At 48.6% G+C, this 13,645-nt stretch overlaps 1 pseudogene; it reads left to right on the top strand.

Annotated features, from left to right (window-relative positions):
- The first annotated feature begins 9,717 nt into the window (after positions 1-9,717).
- On the top strand, positions 9,718-12,645 carry LOC144167271 (uncharacterized; annotated as a pseudogene).
- Positions 12,646-13,645: the final 1,000 nt, after the last annotated feature.

Raw genomic sequence — 13,645 nt, 5'->3', positions numbered from 1 at the left:
TCTGTGGCGTTTTCGTGTGACGTCATGAGGGGATGAGCTGGCAGTTGGCTGCGCCACGGCTGCGCTACTGCACGGCTCCCCGGCCGACACAGTCAGTCGGCCCAGCGTTTCGTCCGCCGGCTGCCGGCGGGTCGTCGCAATCAAGGAGGTTAAAAAAAATTGCTTGGTCGCAATTCGTTCGCTTAGTTGAAACGAAGCCAGGACACGTTTGTGAATGGAAGCATGTTCCTTTCTTTACTTGGTTTGTTTGTACACTGTATCTAGCTCCAAGTCAAGGTCGCTTCACACAAGCGCTGCACAAGCGCACATGCGACGCTTCGCTGACTGGTACGCCAGTAGGAAAATATAAGGCCTCTTGAAGGCGGGAGAAGAGTCAGCGAAGTCAATATAAGTACTAAGGAAATAAAATCAACTGATATTTTTACCGTACAGCGTAAAACTAGGGCGCGGGAAGCACTTTTTTGCGCTGGGTGAACAAGCACAGCGGTCAGCAGCCCGACTACGCATCTGCGAACGCTTTTCCGTCTACGAAATGCAATTGCTAGACGTGAGCTACTGTGGAAACTCGGGCGACGCTTACTGCACGATCGCAGTACAACAAATAGTCACCTAAGCTGCTTGAAATGCCAAAACTAAATAAAAGTGTAAACCGGTTGTACAATATATACCCTATATTAGCAAGCCTTTCGCGTCCCGCTCCGTGGCTCAGTGGTTTGGGGCGCTAGGTATGTCACCGCGAATGTTTTGCAAGTCACGAGTTCGAATACCCGCGGGTACGTGCTTTTTTTTTTGTAAGTTAACTTTTTTGTTTTCCGCCGATGTTTTCCATATTGAGTTCACCTTTTTTTGGGCCGCAACGTTCATGGCTACACGAACTAGTTCACAAAACGCGCGCAGGCTGGCACTGGCGAGCGAGTTCTCGTTGGCGTGCTGTTGCCATAAGCACCGACTGCTTGCAGGCAGTGGGCACAGTCCAGAATGAACAGACCCTTGGCCTGGTGCGAACACGCTTTTACGATACAGGCATGAGCCATAAGCACCGACTGCTTGCAGGCAGTGGGCACAGTCCAGAATGAACAGACCCTTGGCCTGGTGCGAACACGCTTTTACGATACAGGCATGAGGGAGGCAAGCTCCAAATATGGGGGAAAAGCGCATGACATTTGGGCGTCTGCGGGTACGCGGAGGGCGTTCATGCACTGCGTAGGTCTCGGCTAGTGAATGCTACGACTACAAGCCGTCCTGGGAGGCTTATCTTGTGCATTTTACAGCCGACAACATGGCAGAAGCGCGGTACGATGATTACTGAGATATTGAGAATGCCCACCCAACAACGCCATTGGTTATGTTTTACAGAACCGAAACCGAAACCGAAACTTGTCTGATTGCTAACCTTGGGCATCGTCCAATCACGGCGCCCCTCCTCCCAACGTCACAGCCTTAGTTGGTGCGGCCGCCGCAAACCGCGCATGGTAGTGGTTCTTCTTTCGCGCTTTGTAAAATAATTACCGATTTGTCAACCGGATAAACGAAGAAAAGTGTGCTCATTTGAGCCAGTCTACGCAGTGCAAGCAAAAACGGGAGCTTGACAAATTCACTTCAGTGTCCCTTTAATGCAGATTTTAGCGAACTTCCACCTATAATCGTTGTATTAGCGGAAATGAGATAATTGGTTGAAAGAAGTTTTAAAACACTAAAAAATAATAAACAGATAATAAAGGCTACATATAATGTCACAGCAGCCGTGAGAATTACCTCCGGGGAATTCTGGAAAGTTCCAAATGTAATCGTTATAACAGCGTCAAATGGAGATTGTTTGTCTAAAAAAAATTTTGAACACTATAAATACGAAAAAGTTAAGCAATTACGACAAATGACAAGCCGTATACCTCGCTGCATTTCCACAGTAATACAGATTTCGCAGATGTTACTCTTCTAATGGTCATTATAACATAGATGCAGATAATTGGTGCAAGACGTTTTAAAAAACCAAACATTTGGCTGGAAAAAACTGACACTCAAGACAAGCGGCTAAGAATGCTATGCATTAAATTTTCTGAATTTCTGCAGAATTTTTTCCCGATCCCCCTCTCCATTTTGTACGCTCGGAACGAACTAGCGATTATACGCTTTCGCTGGGGAAGCCCTGGACGCAACGAACTGGTTGAGCCGGTGGCCAAAGCGTAGTCGGTGGCGCTTCTGTCGGCACCTCGAACCCACATGTTCGCTAGCTTGAAGGTCAGAAGGACGATACCAGACGTTTAGTGGGCTGTTATACGCTCAGCTTAAAACTCCCAGGACGTAGTGTACGGTAACCCTGCGGAATGCGCAGCCTGCGTCGCCATGCTCTTTGTTGCAACAGAGAGTTATAGCAGATCGGAAAAACGGTTCCGGTACGGTACACGGTACCCGTTACCGGACCGTACCGGGAAGGCTCGTTTTAAGTGCAATGCACTTCTTAAGCGACCCTGAACCTGCGTCCACCGGCGGTGTCCGCGCACGTGGAGATGGGCGCGCGCAGCCTGGCTGCTGACATGGCACATACCCACGTGGGGGATTGGCCAGGAATCTCCTCGTCTTCCTTGGCAACGGGGGGAGATGGGCGCGCGCTGCCTGGCCGCTGACATGGCACATACCCACGTGGGGGATTGGCCAAGAATTCGACGTGAGAAGGGCTAATGCACCTGCTTAAAGAAGTACTGACACGAAATTTCAAAGCTGAGATCCGCTCTAGCAATCAAGTACAATGACAACACAAATAGGTGTCTGTGAATAAATGCATCTTTCTTTGTAGTTGTGTGTGTGTGTGTGTGTGATCTCTCTTTCGCGAACATTACCGAAACACGCAAATTCAACTCGTGCATTCGCACTTTCACATTCTTCCCCTCGGGGAAATGCGGGGAATTTTTAAAGAGTTATAGCATGCCGTAACTATCGTCCATGCCACCGTGACTGGGTGGGAATGGGGGAGTACGTCGTATGGCAATTTTTCGTGAGTCTGTGGCGTTTCCTGTGCTGAAGTATTAGTTTTCAGTTCTAAAAAGCGTTAAAGACAGTATTAGCAAAAAAAAAAACACATCCAACGCCCCTACGGAGAATCGAACTGCGACTGCGTGAACATGAAGCGGGCATTTTACCTCTACGCCATTACAATAGGTGGCGCCAGCATGTCAGGCTGGGCTCTCAGTACATACGGCTGGCTGTTTCTCGTTTTTCGTTGTATTTGACAGTCCCTCGCACTAACACCGCCTGTTCCTCACTCGTCGATTTGTAGACGGGCCCCATTTGTTGCTGTCAATACAAGTTATGTACAGTCAAACCTCGTTATATCGAACAGTGCGCGAACCGTGAAATAGTTCGATATAACCGAAATTCGATATATAAAATTTGATCAAAAACGCGTCAAAATGCAGCGCGATTCAATCACCGAAAAGGCAACGACAAGAATGACTACTCACATGAAGCGTTAAAGTGAACTATTTATTCCCAGGGGAAAAAACTACAGCAGCGTTGACTGTTTCTTCGAATTGACTTTCGTTCGTTTCTTCACGTTTGCCGCCTTCACCACGCCGCACGCGGCTGACACAGCGCCTTGCAAACACAGTCACGTAACTGCGCGAACAGTGTCCGCTAGTTTAAACCACGCACGATGCTGAAGAGTTCGTTAAGGCGTTGAGGCTTGAGCTTATCGACTGAAACAAGACAAGACGATGACTGAAGCTGATGAACAACGACTGAACCAACTGGTGAACCGGCTGAGCCTGAGTCAGCCAACTACGTATGCCGCCTAGCCTGAATGGCGCTACCGGCGCCTCAGGCATGCGTTTGAGTCGCAAACGCCTGCTGCGCCACCGCTCTTCTCCCCTGCGTTGCGGGAAAGCCTGCCGCCTGTCTCCGGAGCGCGCGCTTTCGACCGGCGCTGAGTTCGATATATCCATTTCTTAACCGACCGAGTTCGATACAGAAAATTAAAAATGCATGTAATTCTTTTGAAAAACTGACAATGGTTCGATATAAGCAATAATTCGATTACCCGTGTTCGATATAACGAGGTTCGACTGTAGCCGTATCACCTTTATTTAACCTAAAAGAAGCTATCGGACCTGCGTCGCTCGATGACACAAGCCACGGCAGTTGGGCCGGGACCGTGTTTCGCTTGCTGCTTGAGCTGTCAGAATCGCGCGGATGTAACTTGTTGCAACCTCATTTTTCTTAAGTGATCTCATATTTACAATCCGTTCGACTAGGCGTGAGCCAATCGTACGCCTCCCAAACTCTTTCACAGTGGCCGCCCCCTTTCGAACGACGAACAGTCTCGGTACCATGCGGCCAAGTAGCTCCGGTATACGGTAAGGTTTTGCGCATGCGCGGTGGCGTCCAGACGGTAGACGTTACCGCACCGGAGCCGTTTTTCCGATCTGCTATAACTCTCACATAGAACGCCTCGGTAATTCCGCAACTAGCTATGTGATCTCAGGCCCTAAGGTTATTAAAAAATTCTGTTTTTTTATTGGTATACCCTTATATTACTGATCCGTCAATACCCATCACCATATTAGCGCCCGCGAAATTTCAAGTCTCGGCGAAGCTGCTGCTATCTCTAATCGTTCTAGTGTAGCAAGCCTTGTCCGTAGCAGGGCTGACCTCGCCAGTTCACATTAAACAGCCTTCTCTCTCTCTCTCTCTCTCTCTCTCTCTCTCTCTCTCTCTCTCTCTCTCTCTCTCTCTATCTCTAATCGTACATTAGGATGCAATAATATCGTCGTTTACGTGCATCCCGAGGCTTGCGTCACTGTAATGCACTTCCCGCTCGCAAACTCGTTCGAACTGCACCACCGCGTTCGGCACAATGTCCCTTCAAGAGCTAAGGGGCGCTACTCTACAACTAGGGCTGATTGCTCGCCCTGGTGGCTTGGGACTTGTTGCTCTAAACGGCTCGATGGCGCTCCAATAACACCTCGTATCGCAGAAACGACCAAGGGAACGGCCCGTTGGCTTACCTTTTTCCGAGGGCTTGGCTGCAGAGTGAACCGTGTTCCAGGAAAGATCCGCGTGACTAAAGGGCGTGCATCGCATGGTCCTGCTTCCCCGTTTTCTTCTTCTGAATGCCGCGTGAAAGCAGCCAATCAGTGACCATGAGCATTGGTCGGAGTCAAGATATAAATGGCACGTACCCACCAAATGGAATTCGCCAAGACAGAGTAACATTTGGGGCTGGAAGATGGACACTAAATAGACGTGAACGGAAATCCAAGCCAAAAACAATTTGAAAAAGGAATGTGAAATTTTGGGAAAAAAATAAAAAAAATGCAGGTGTACAAATCGATAACAAGAATATTTACGAAAAATGGTACGGATCAAAACGTTATGGAAAATAGCTGATCCTTACATTTCGCCACACTTGTCCTCTCCCACATGGAGTTGTACACAGGTGAGCTTCCAGCCGAGCACTTCCTTTTCTTTTTCTTTCACTTCAACTACACCAACTGTCACTAGTTGTAGAGGCTGTGATGGCGACGACGAAGATGACGATGGCAGCGATTATGATAATGACGATAAACCACCAAGAAAGATGTGCCTGCGGGCTAGCTGTACTGTTAGCCGCATTCTGGCCCGCTAACTCAACGCTTCCCCATCTGCTTAGAGTGGCACTCACGCTGTAAAAACGCAAGCATGATATACAGAAAACTCAAAAAGGTCACATTATACCTGTTCCTTTCCTTGAGCAATGTCCGATGTAATATCATTGCAAAAGTGCTTGTACAAAGAACGATTAATCGGTCACATCAGACACTTCAGATCAGGTACCCTGGAGTATTTAAAAATATTGTCATCAAGCCAAGAACGACGCAGTTGTTTTTCAGGAGAAAAAAGTTTATTGGAGCGAACTTGTGCTCCCCTAATAACTCAAAAGAATACAAATACGCCGAACCAGCCGTCAACAAAGTGACTTGCGCAGGCGAGTGTCGTCGAACCGAATGCCGCGGGGTCTGCTCTGCAGGCTTTGATCTTTCGGCGCGAGTGTTTCTGCAACCGTCGATTTAGATGCAGAACATTGTAGATCACAGAAGATCATTCTGGGCTAGCGACGTTAGGGCGAAACAGTCTGCTTATCTGAATGAGATAGCCCGTGCGGCATAAAAATAAAGAATGGAACACGCGCTTCTCCATGGGACACAAATAACAGAGCCTGGAGCGGCCGTGCATTACAAACAAACAATAAATAAACAAACCCGTACATGGTTCGCGGCATTACCCCCCCTCTAAGAGTGCATCGACCCGATGCTAAAATAAAACGACAGTCCGAACAGACAGCAACAAAAAAGAACAAAAAAAGTCCGTCATGGTTTGAGGCGAACCACGTGGACGACTTGGGGTCGCGTGCGTCGTCATGTGCCGGAATCATCACCGGGGATCACTTCGTAGGTTAATTGGCCAACACGTCGTAGAATCTGGTAGGGTCCAAAATACCGTCACAGAAGCTTCTCACTGAGTCCGCGTCACCGGATGGGAGTCCAAACCACAGTCCACATCTCGCCCAGTGCTTTTTTGTGGTCATTTCCCCAGCTGAAAGGGGTGCTATCTTTCGTCAAGCGCGTGAGTGGCTCTGCAATGTGTGCTAAGTTTGCGACGAACCGGCGGTAGTATGCGCACAACCCGAGAAATCTTGCCACGCCTTTCTTGTCTTTCGGCCTTGGGAAGTTCGCAATGGCTGAAGTTTTTCCGCGTCAGGTAGGACTCCCGCGGCGTTGACAACGTGATCCAAGAACTTGAGTTGCTCGTATGCGAAACGGCACTTTTCAGGCTTCAGCATTAACCCCGACGTACGAATGGCCTTGATTACAGACTCCAACTTTGCAAGGAGGTGTTCGTCGAAAGTCCGGCGAATACTACAACGTCGTCGAGGTGTACGAGGCAGGTGTGGCACTTAAGGCCAGCTAGCACGGTGTCCATGTCTCTTTAAAACGTCCCTGGTGCTGTGCATAGCCCAAACGGCATCACCCTGAACTCGTATAGGCCGTACGGGGTTATAAATGCGGTCTTATCTCGGTCGCTTTCGTCCACTTCGATTTGCCAGTAGCCGGTCTTCAGGTCCATCGATGATAAGTACTTCGCATGGCAGAGGTGTTCGAGGGCGTCGTTGATTCGTGGCAGGGGGTTCACGTCCTTTTTGGTGATTTTGTTCAGTCACCGGTAGTCAACGAAAAATCTTAATGTGCCGTCTTTTTTCTTCACCAGTACGACCGACGCAGCCCAGGGGTTTTTCGATGGCTCTGTAATGTCGCCGCTGAGCATGTCGTCGACTTAAGTCCTGATGGCTTCCCGCTCGTGGGAAGAGACGCGGTACGGTAACTGTTGGGTAGGTCGGGCTCCATCTTCGGTTATTATTCGGTGCTTCGCTAGAGGTGTCTGACGTAGTTTTGCGCTCGACGAAAAACATTCGCTATAGCGACGCAGCAAAGCCCATAATTTTTTCCATTGTTCTTGCGGTAGCGCCGGATTCACGTCGAAGGGCTGCGGGAGTTTGAAGGTTTCTACAGTGTGCGTTCAAAGTCGGCGACAGCGATCACGTCACTTGCTTCTTGCGTTTCTTCGAGGAATGCAATTGCCGCGCCCTTTTCTAAATGCTGGTACTCCTCGGTGAAATTAGTAACCAAAACGTGGGATTCGTCTTCCCTGAAGTGCGCAATGCCTCTTGCGACAGAGACACCACGGTCGAGAAGCAATCTTTGATACCGTCTACAATAGCGTCGACGTCAGGAGCCGCATCTTCACAGTAGACTGCAATCATCAAGCGTGCGCGGGGTGGCAGGGTGACATGATCATCGGCAATCCTTACAGCAGCACGACGTTCGGGGTTTGGTCCCGGCGTCATGGAGTGATGGGGGGAAAAGTTATTGACTTGGTCTGCAGATCGATTATTGCACCGTTGTCTATCAAAAAATCCATTCCCAGAATTACGTCGCGGGAGCAGTTAGGCAGAACGATGAACGCCGCAGGTACGTTGTGCCCTCTATACTGACGCGCGATGTGCACGTTCCACTTGGCGTCACGAGGTGGCCTCCTGCTGTGCGTATGTGCGGCCCATCCCATCTGGTCATAACGTTTTTAATCTTAGACGCAAATGGCCCGCTCATTACTGAGTAGTCGGCTGCCGTGTCTATGAGAGCGGCTACATCAAAGCCGTCGATGGACAGGTGAACGTCGGACCCCGCCTTCCTCGAGTTCCGGGTGCGTCGTGGCGTCGTATCTCTGCTTGTACGTGTTGATGGTCAAGCACTGTGCGTCGTCGTCTTCGTCGTATTCTCCGGGGCAGGTTCGGTCGTGTCGGGTACGCGTCGCGCCGTTTTGCTGTCGTCGTGTTCGAAAATCGCGTCAGGGTTAGATCGGGTCGTCGGGCTGAGGGCATGTCGTGAATCATGGTCTTCAGTAAATCGCTGCGTCGTTGGAGGGTTTTCATTTTTCCGCGGTCCTGCAACTTTACCTCCAAAAGTTGCTGCTTTTACTTTCCCCCGCGTGGGCTGGGAGACCTTCCACGTGAGAAGTCGGCAGTGCTGCGGCGGTTTGGCGACTGGTACGGGCAGGGCGACGGTGAACGGTTGAATCGGGCTGGTCGGCAGTGGTAGCACAGCGGTCGATTATCGGGCGTTCGCCACACCTCGGTCTTGCTTGGGGCGGGGGGTTGCACCGCAGGTGGTCGGGACGGCGACCGGGGGCAACGGTACGGAGTTTCGTGACGGTAGGGCGCAGTTGGGCGAGGGCGGTGAACAGCAGCAGTGTAGGACATGACTTGCGGCTCGCGGGGTGCTTCTGACGTCGTTGCGGTTCCCCGTGCTTGCTACACCTCTTCCCTAATCACATCGGTGAGGGAAGTCACTTGCGGCTGCGGCGGCGTGGGGAGAGTTTCCGCAGCTCCCTCCTCACTACTGCGCAGATAGTCTCACGTAGGCTGTATGCCGGAATCGGCATGCTGTTGACGTAGTTCCCATTGGCCGCGCCAACAAAGTTGCGGTCATACTGCTTAGTACGCGTTTCAAGAGCCTTCTCAATTGTGCTGGGCCTTCTCAATTGCGCAAAAGAGCCTTCTCAATTGTGCAGAGCAGTGATACTCCATATTGGGCGGTACCGGCGTTATCCGCGTGCTGCTACCGCCCCCATGCAATTCAAATTTCCCGCCTTCGCATTGCTCGCGCGCCCCGTGCCTGAACAACACCACCTAAATTATGAAGGCCTTCCTATTTCCTCCTCTCAACGGCCTGACGTCACGCCAGTGAGATCGGCGGTGGATCGAGGGGAGGTCGAAGGCGCCAACGAGAAATCGAAATGGCCTGTCGCGGCTTATGGCTGTCAACTGTTGTGGGTCCAGTCACATGGTGGGGCACGACTGCAATAGCTTTTTCAGCAATCAAGTTAACAAAAACTTACTCTTGTCATTTCATTGTTCTGCAAAAAATTTTGTCTTGTTTCATGGCTTAAATATTACCGTCGCGCATGATTTATTAACCAAAAATCGCTTTTATTTCAGCCTTCAAAGCGCTGTTGTTCGGTTTGCAGCCGAAAGCGCGCGTCGTGCTCTGGCCACATTGTGCCCAAACCACTTCGTTCACCTTTTTCGGCGGCGGCGGTTGCTAGTCATGTGTCAAGTGAATTTGCTGCTTCTGAGACACAACTTCAGCTCGCATTCCTGTCACTGCATGCATTAACAACTCAAGTAATATGCCTGGATGTTGCTGTGCACCCAACTGCAATTCCAATTATGCGGGGACCCACCGTTCGCGTGTACAGGTTCCCGGTCAATGCCGCGGAAAGAGCAGCATGGACGCGCGCCGTGCCGCGTAAGGATTTCGCGCCAACGAAATACACAGTGGTAAGGAAGTCTGCCTTTTATTTCCATTCACTTTGCTCTCGTAATTACGTTCGCTGTCGCGTATAAATGTAAGGACTGCCCTGTATTTCTGCCGTTAATTTATATGTAACATTTTGTCCAATTTCAACTCTGCGAAAAGCACTTTCACCCGAGCGACTTCGTCACATCAACGAGCTACATGGATTCGGCCACTGGAAGGGTGGTTGAAGTTCCACTCAAGCTCAGGCGTCTGAAGCCGGGAATTACACCAAGCATTTTTCCTGGCTGCCCCACGTACCTTTCTCAAGACAAAAGTGCGGACCGCGAAGCCCCAGAAGAAAAACGTGCTCGGCTGGGGGCGAAAGCCTTGCAAGAGGCAGTGCAACATTCACTCATCACTCAGCAGGAAGAAGAGAAGAAGAACTCCATCTCCTCTTTTGAAGACCTCTTGTGTCACACGGACACGTTTTTGGTGGGAGAGTTCTGGAGCAAAGTGGTCTTAAAAGACAAAGTGCATTTCTTGAACCTCGCGCCTCAAGATGCACCGGTAGTGCGCTGTGCAGTGGTAGTAAATGCAGACCTCTCTCTGAAAGTATACTTTGGGGAGACACGGATTAAAAAGGTAGGCACCGTCGTGTTTCCTGTTTCCATTTCGGACGTCAGGCAACTAGCAGATACACTTGACCGCATAGAGGAAATTGTGAAAGGCTCACAAAATGATGAGGGAAAAGTTGAGCTGCTTTTGCGCCGTATATCGGCTCAGTTAGAAGAGTTGTCAGCATCACAGTTTCCATCTGACTGGCAGGCAGAGCTGTTAAAGTTTCTGAGGCAGCAAGTTGAGATTGTTTTGAGTAATGCAATAAGGTATCCCGCCGAATTGCTTGTGTTCGCCAGTATTATGTTCACGATATCGCCACACGCTTACAAGTTCATGCGAAGCACGTCAAAGTTGAAGCTTCCTCATCCAAATACTATTAGGCGTGTTTGTGCTGCATACAGCATTAGCCCTTCGCTGGAACAACAAGATGAATTGTACTTGTCGTATGCAAAAAAAAATGGCATTAGCACTGAAGGATCATGAAAAGACTGTGACGCTTATGATAGACGAAATTCATTTGCAGTCATACTTCGAATATAAAGGTGGTTTTGTCACAGGGGCAGCCACAAACAGCAATATTGCTGCTAGGACAGCATACGTCTTCATGATTCAGAGCCTTTTGTCGCCGAACAAGGACGTTGTGCATATTCTACCTGTTGCGAAACTCGACGCAAAGGACTTGCATTTCTTTCTGATGCGCCTGATTAAAGAGCTAGAAGATGCTGGTCTTCGGGTGATCGCAGTCATTTCTGACAATAATTCCATAAACCGGAAGGCAATGTCTTTTTTTTCTGATCCCCCCAAATGTAATATTGTCTATGCACACCCATCTGATCCTTCAAGACCTTTGTTCTTTGTCTTGGACAGTGTTCACATTTTGAAGTGCATACGTAACAACTGGCTTAATCAACGTAATCCAGGGACCTGCATGTTTTTTCCCGACATAACAGAGCTTTCCACTAATGGGCAGGTGTTAACGGCATCATTTGGTACTTTGAGGAAGGCACATGAACAGGAAAGCAATGAGCTCTTGCGGTTGGCCCCGACATTATCTTTAAAAGCATTAAATCTATCCAACTTGGAGCGCCAGAATGTCAAGCTTGTCCTGAAGATTTTCAACCTTTCAACTATTGCAGCACTGACTAGTTCCACATTAGCTCAACTACAACATGCCAAAGGAACGGCTGAATTTATCCGCATCATCTTGACATGGTGGAACATCGTAAACGTCAAAACGCCTCACAAAGGACAGCGCCTACGTGACAGCTTTCAAGAGCCTGTCAGAAGTCTGTCTTCCCCTCAGATCGATTTCCTTAACAGTGTAATTGACTGGCTTGACTTCTGGGAAAGCCTAAAGCCTGATGCAGGTCACCTGACTCGTGAAACACACAGCGCATTCCGCCACACCTCCCATGCACTTGTAGAAGTAACACGCTACTGCATTGAAGAGCTCGGCTTCTCGTACGTGTTGCTGGGGAAGTTCCAAACTGACTGCCTAGAGGACAGATTTGGAAAATATCGTCAATTGTCGGGAGCACAGTATAACGTGTCTATACGACAGATCTACGAATCTGAGCACAAGCTCAGACTGCAGAAAGTGCTTGAGCTCCCCGAACTCCCTCAGCTAGATGTACTCACTCCTTGTGGTTCTGTTAATGACCCACAAGATTTAAAGCATTTTGATGTTGCTCTGACAGAGCAAGATGTTGCAAAAAAGCAGCCCATGCTTCCTGCCATTACATATGTGGCTGGGTACTGCGCACATGCAGCTACAAAAAAGCTTGCATGTACATCTTGCAAGGAGAACCTGGTGCTCGAAAACCGGAATTTTGACGAGGATGATTTTGCACTCATTGCCACTGCCACTAGAGGTGGCCTTATGTTTCCCCAGCCTATGGTTGTGCATGCAGTTTTGACAATGGACATGGTGCTTGAGCAACTTGTCAATGAAAAAAACGCCACTAAGTTTTATGACTGTCCAAAGCAAAAAGAGCTTCTTGTTGCCTTGACATCGTCCCTTATTGACAGCAACGAAGACTTAGACACGTGTGACCATGGACATTCACCACAGCTCGTCATGAAATACATTTTTAGTGCAGCTGCTAATGTGTTATTGAGCAATCTGTGCAAACAGAAAAATGACATGCTTACGGCCAGTAAGCAAGAAAAAAAGCGAAATCTGAAAACACTGGAATCCTAACCTTGTTTAGCTGCAGCTGACAATTAATTTGTTTGCATTTGGTAATATATGGCACCGTAATTTGTTACATGTTGAATGATTTGCTTGTGCATATTGGTATGCCATGCTCATTTTTAAATGATGGGCCTGTTGATTGCTTGCAGTAATGCTTTTTTGTACGAAAAATGTCTGTATATATTTGTATGTCATGTGAATTTTAAAATAAAACAAATGACAGTATACTCGTGTGACTACAGCTTTGTCTTTCATTTGTCTTGATTATTTTTGGGGTTAGATTCAAATATACTACAGATCGCAACATTAGTTAATTACAAAATACTTTCCTGCATCCAGTCTCGAAGTAATGTCAGCAATAAGTGAATTTGCTAACTGCACCATCGGTAACGATTGTTGGGAAAGACAAGTCCTGAAAACAAAGAAAAAAATCTTAGTGCTGTGTACATAGACGTTTGATAAAAAGGGTAGTGGTTGGTAGGTTGTCAGCCAAAGCTCTGTTCAAGCACTTTTTACGTATCAGAGAGGAAACAAAATGATTTGGATTGTCCATGTTTACAACTTATAGCCTAAAAAACATTTCTAAACATAAATTCAAATTTACGGGCTGTTTGTTCACGAAGGAACAGATAGGTAAATCGAGGCAAGCATGCGGGCGCAGTGAAGCCGACTACCAGGGCGATCTCACTTCTGTGACGTCACTTCGGCGTGGGGAGGCCTTCAGTAATTTAGGTTGTGTTGGCCTGAAACTTCTCCAGCGGGAGTTCTGTTCTCTTTATGCTGTTCTCCCCGCACGTGCTGGCGTTGCACTGCCAGATTTTGCATAAATATATCGTAAAAACCAACCCAACGGGCGTCCTTAACTAGAGGAACGCGGGCCCTGCCGGTTATTTACGTATATTTTTCCTCAGATGTACCTGTAGTTTTCTTTTCCCTATACAACGGGACAATGCACGACAAGCGCCAGCGTTTCACGAGTTTCGAACGCTAATGACTATAAAACCCG

Source organism: Haemaphysalis longicornis, unplaced genomic scaffold (genome assembly GCF_048455015.1).
Source record: "Haemaphysalis longicornis isolate Haplotype H1 unplaced genomic scaffold, Haemaphysalis longicornis Haplotype H1 scaffold_2, whole genome shotgun sequence".
NCBI classification, from domain to species: Eukaryota; Metazoa; Arthropoda; class Arachnida; order Ixodida; family Ixodidae; genus Haemaphysalis; species Haemaphysalis longicornis.
The sequence above is the reverse complement of the archived record's forward strand: the minus strand, read 5'-3'. Positions and strand labels throughout refer to the sequence as shown.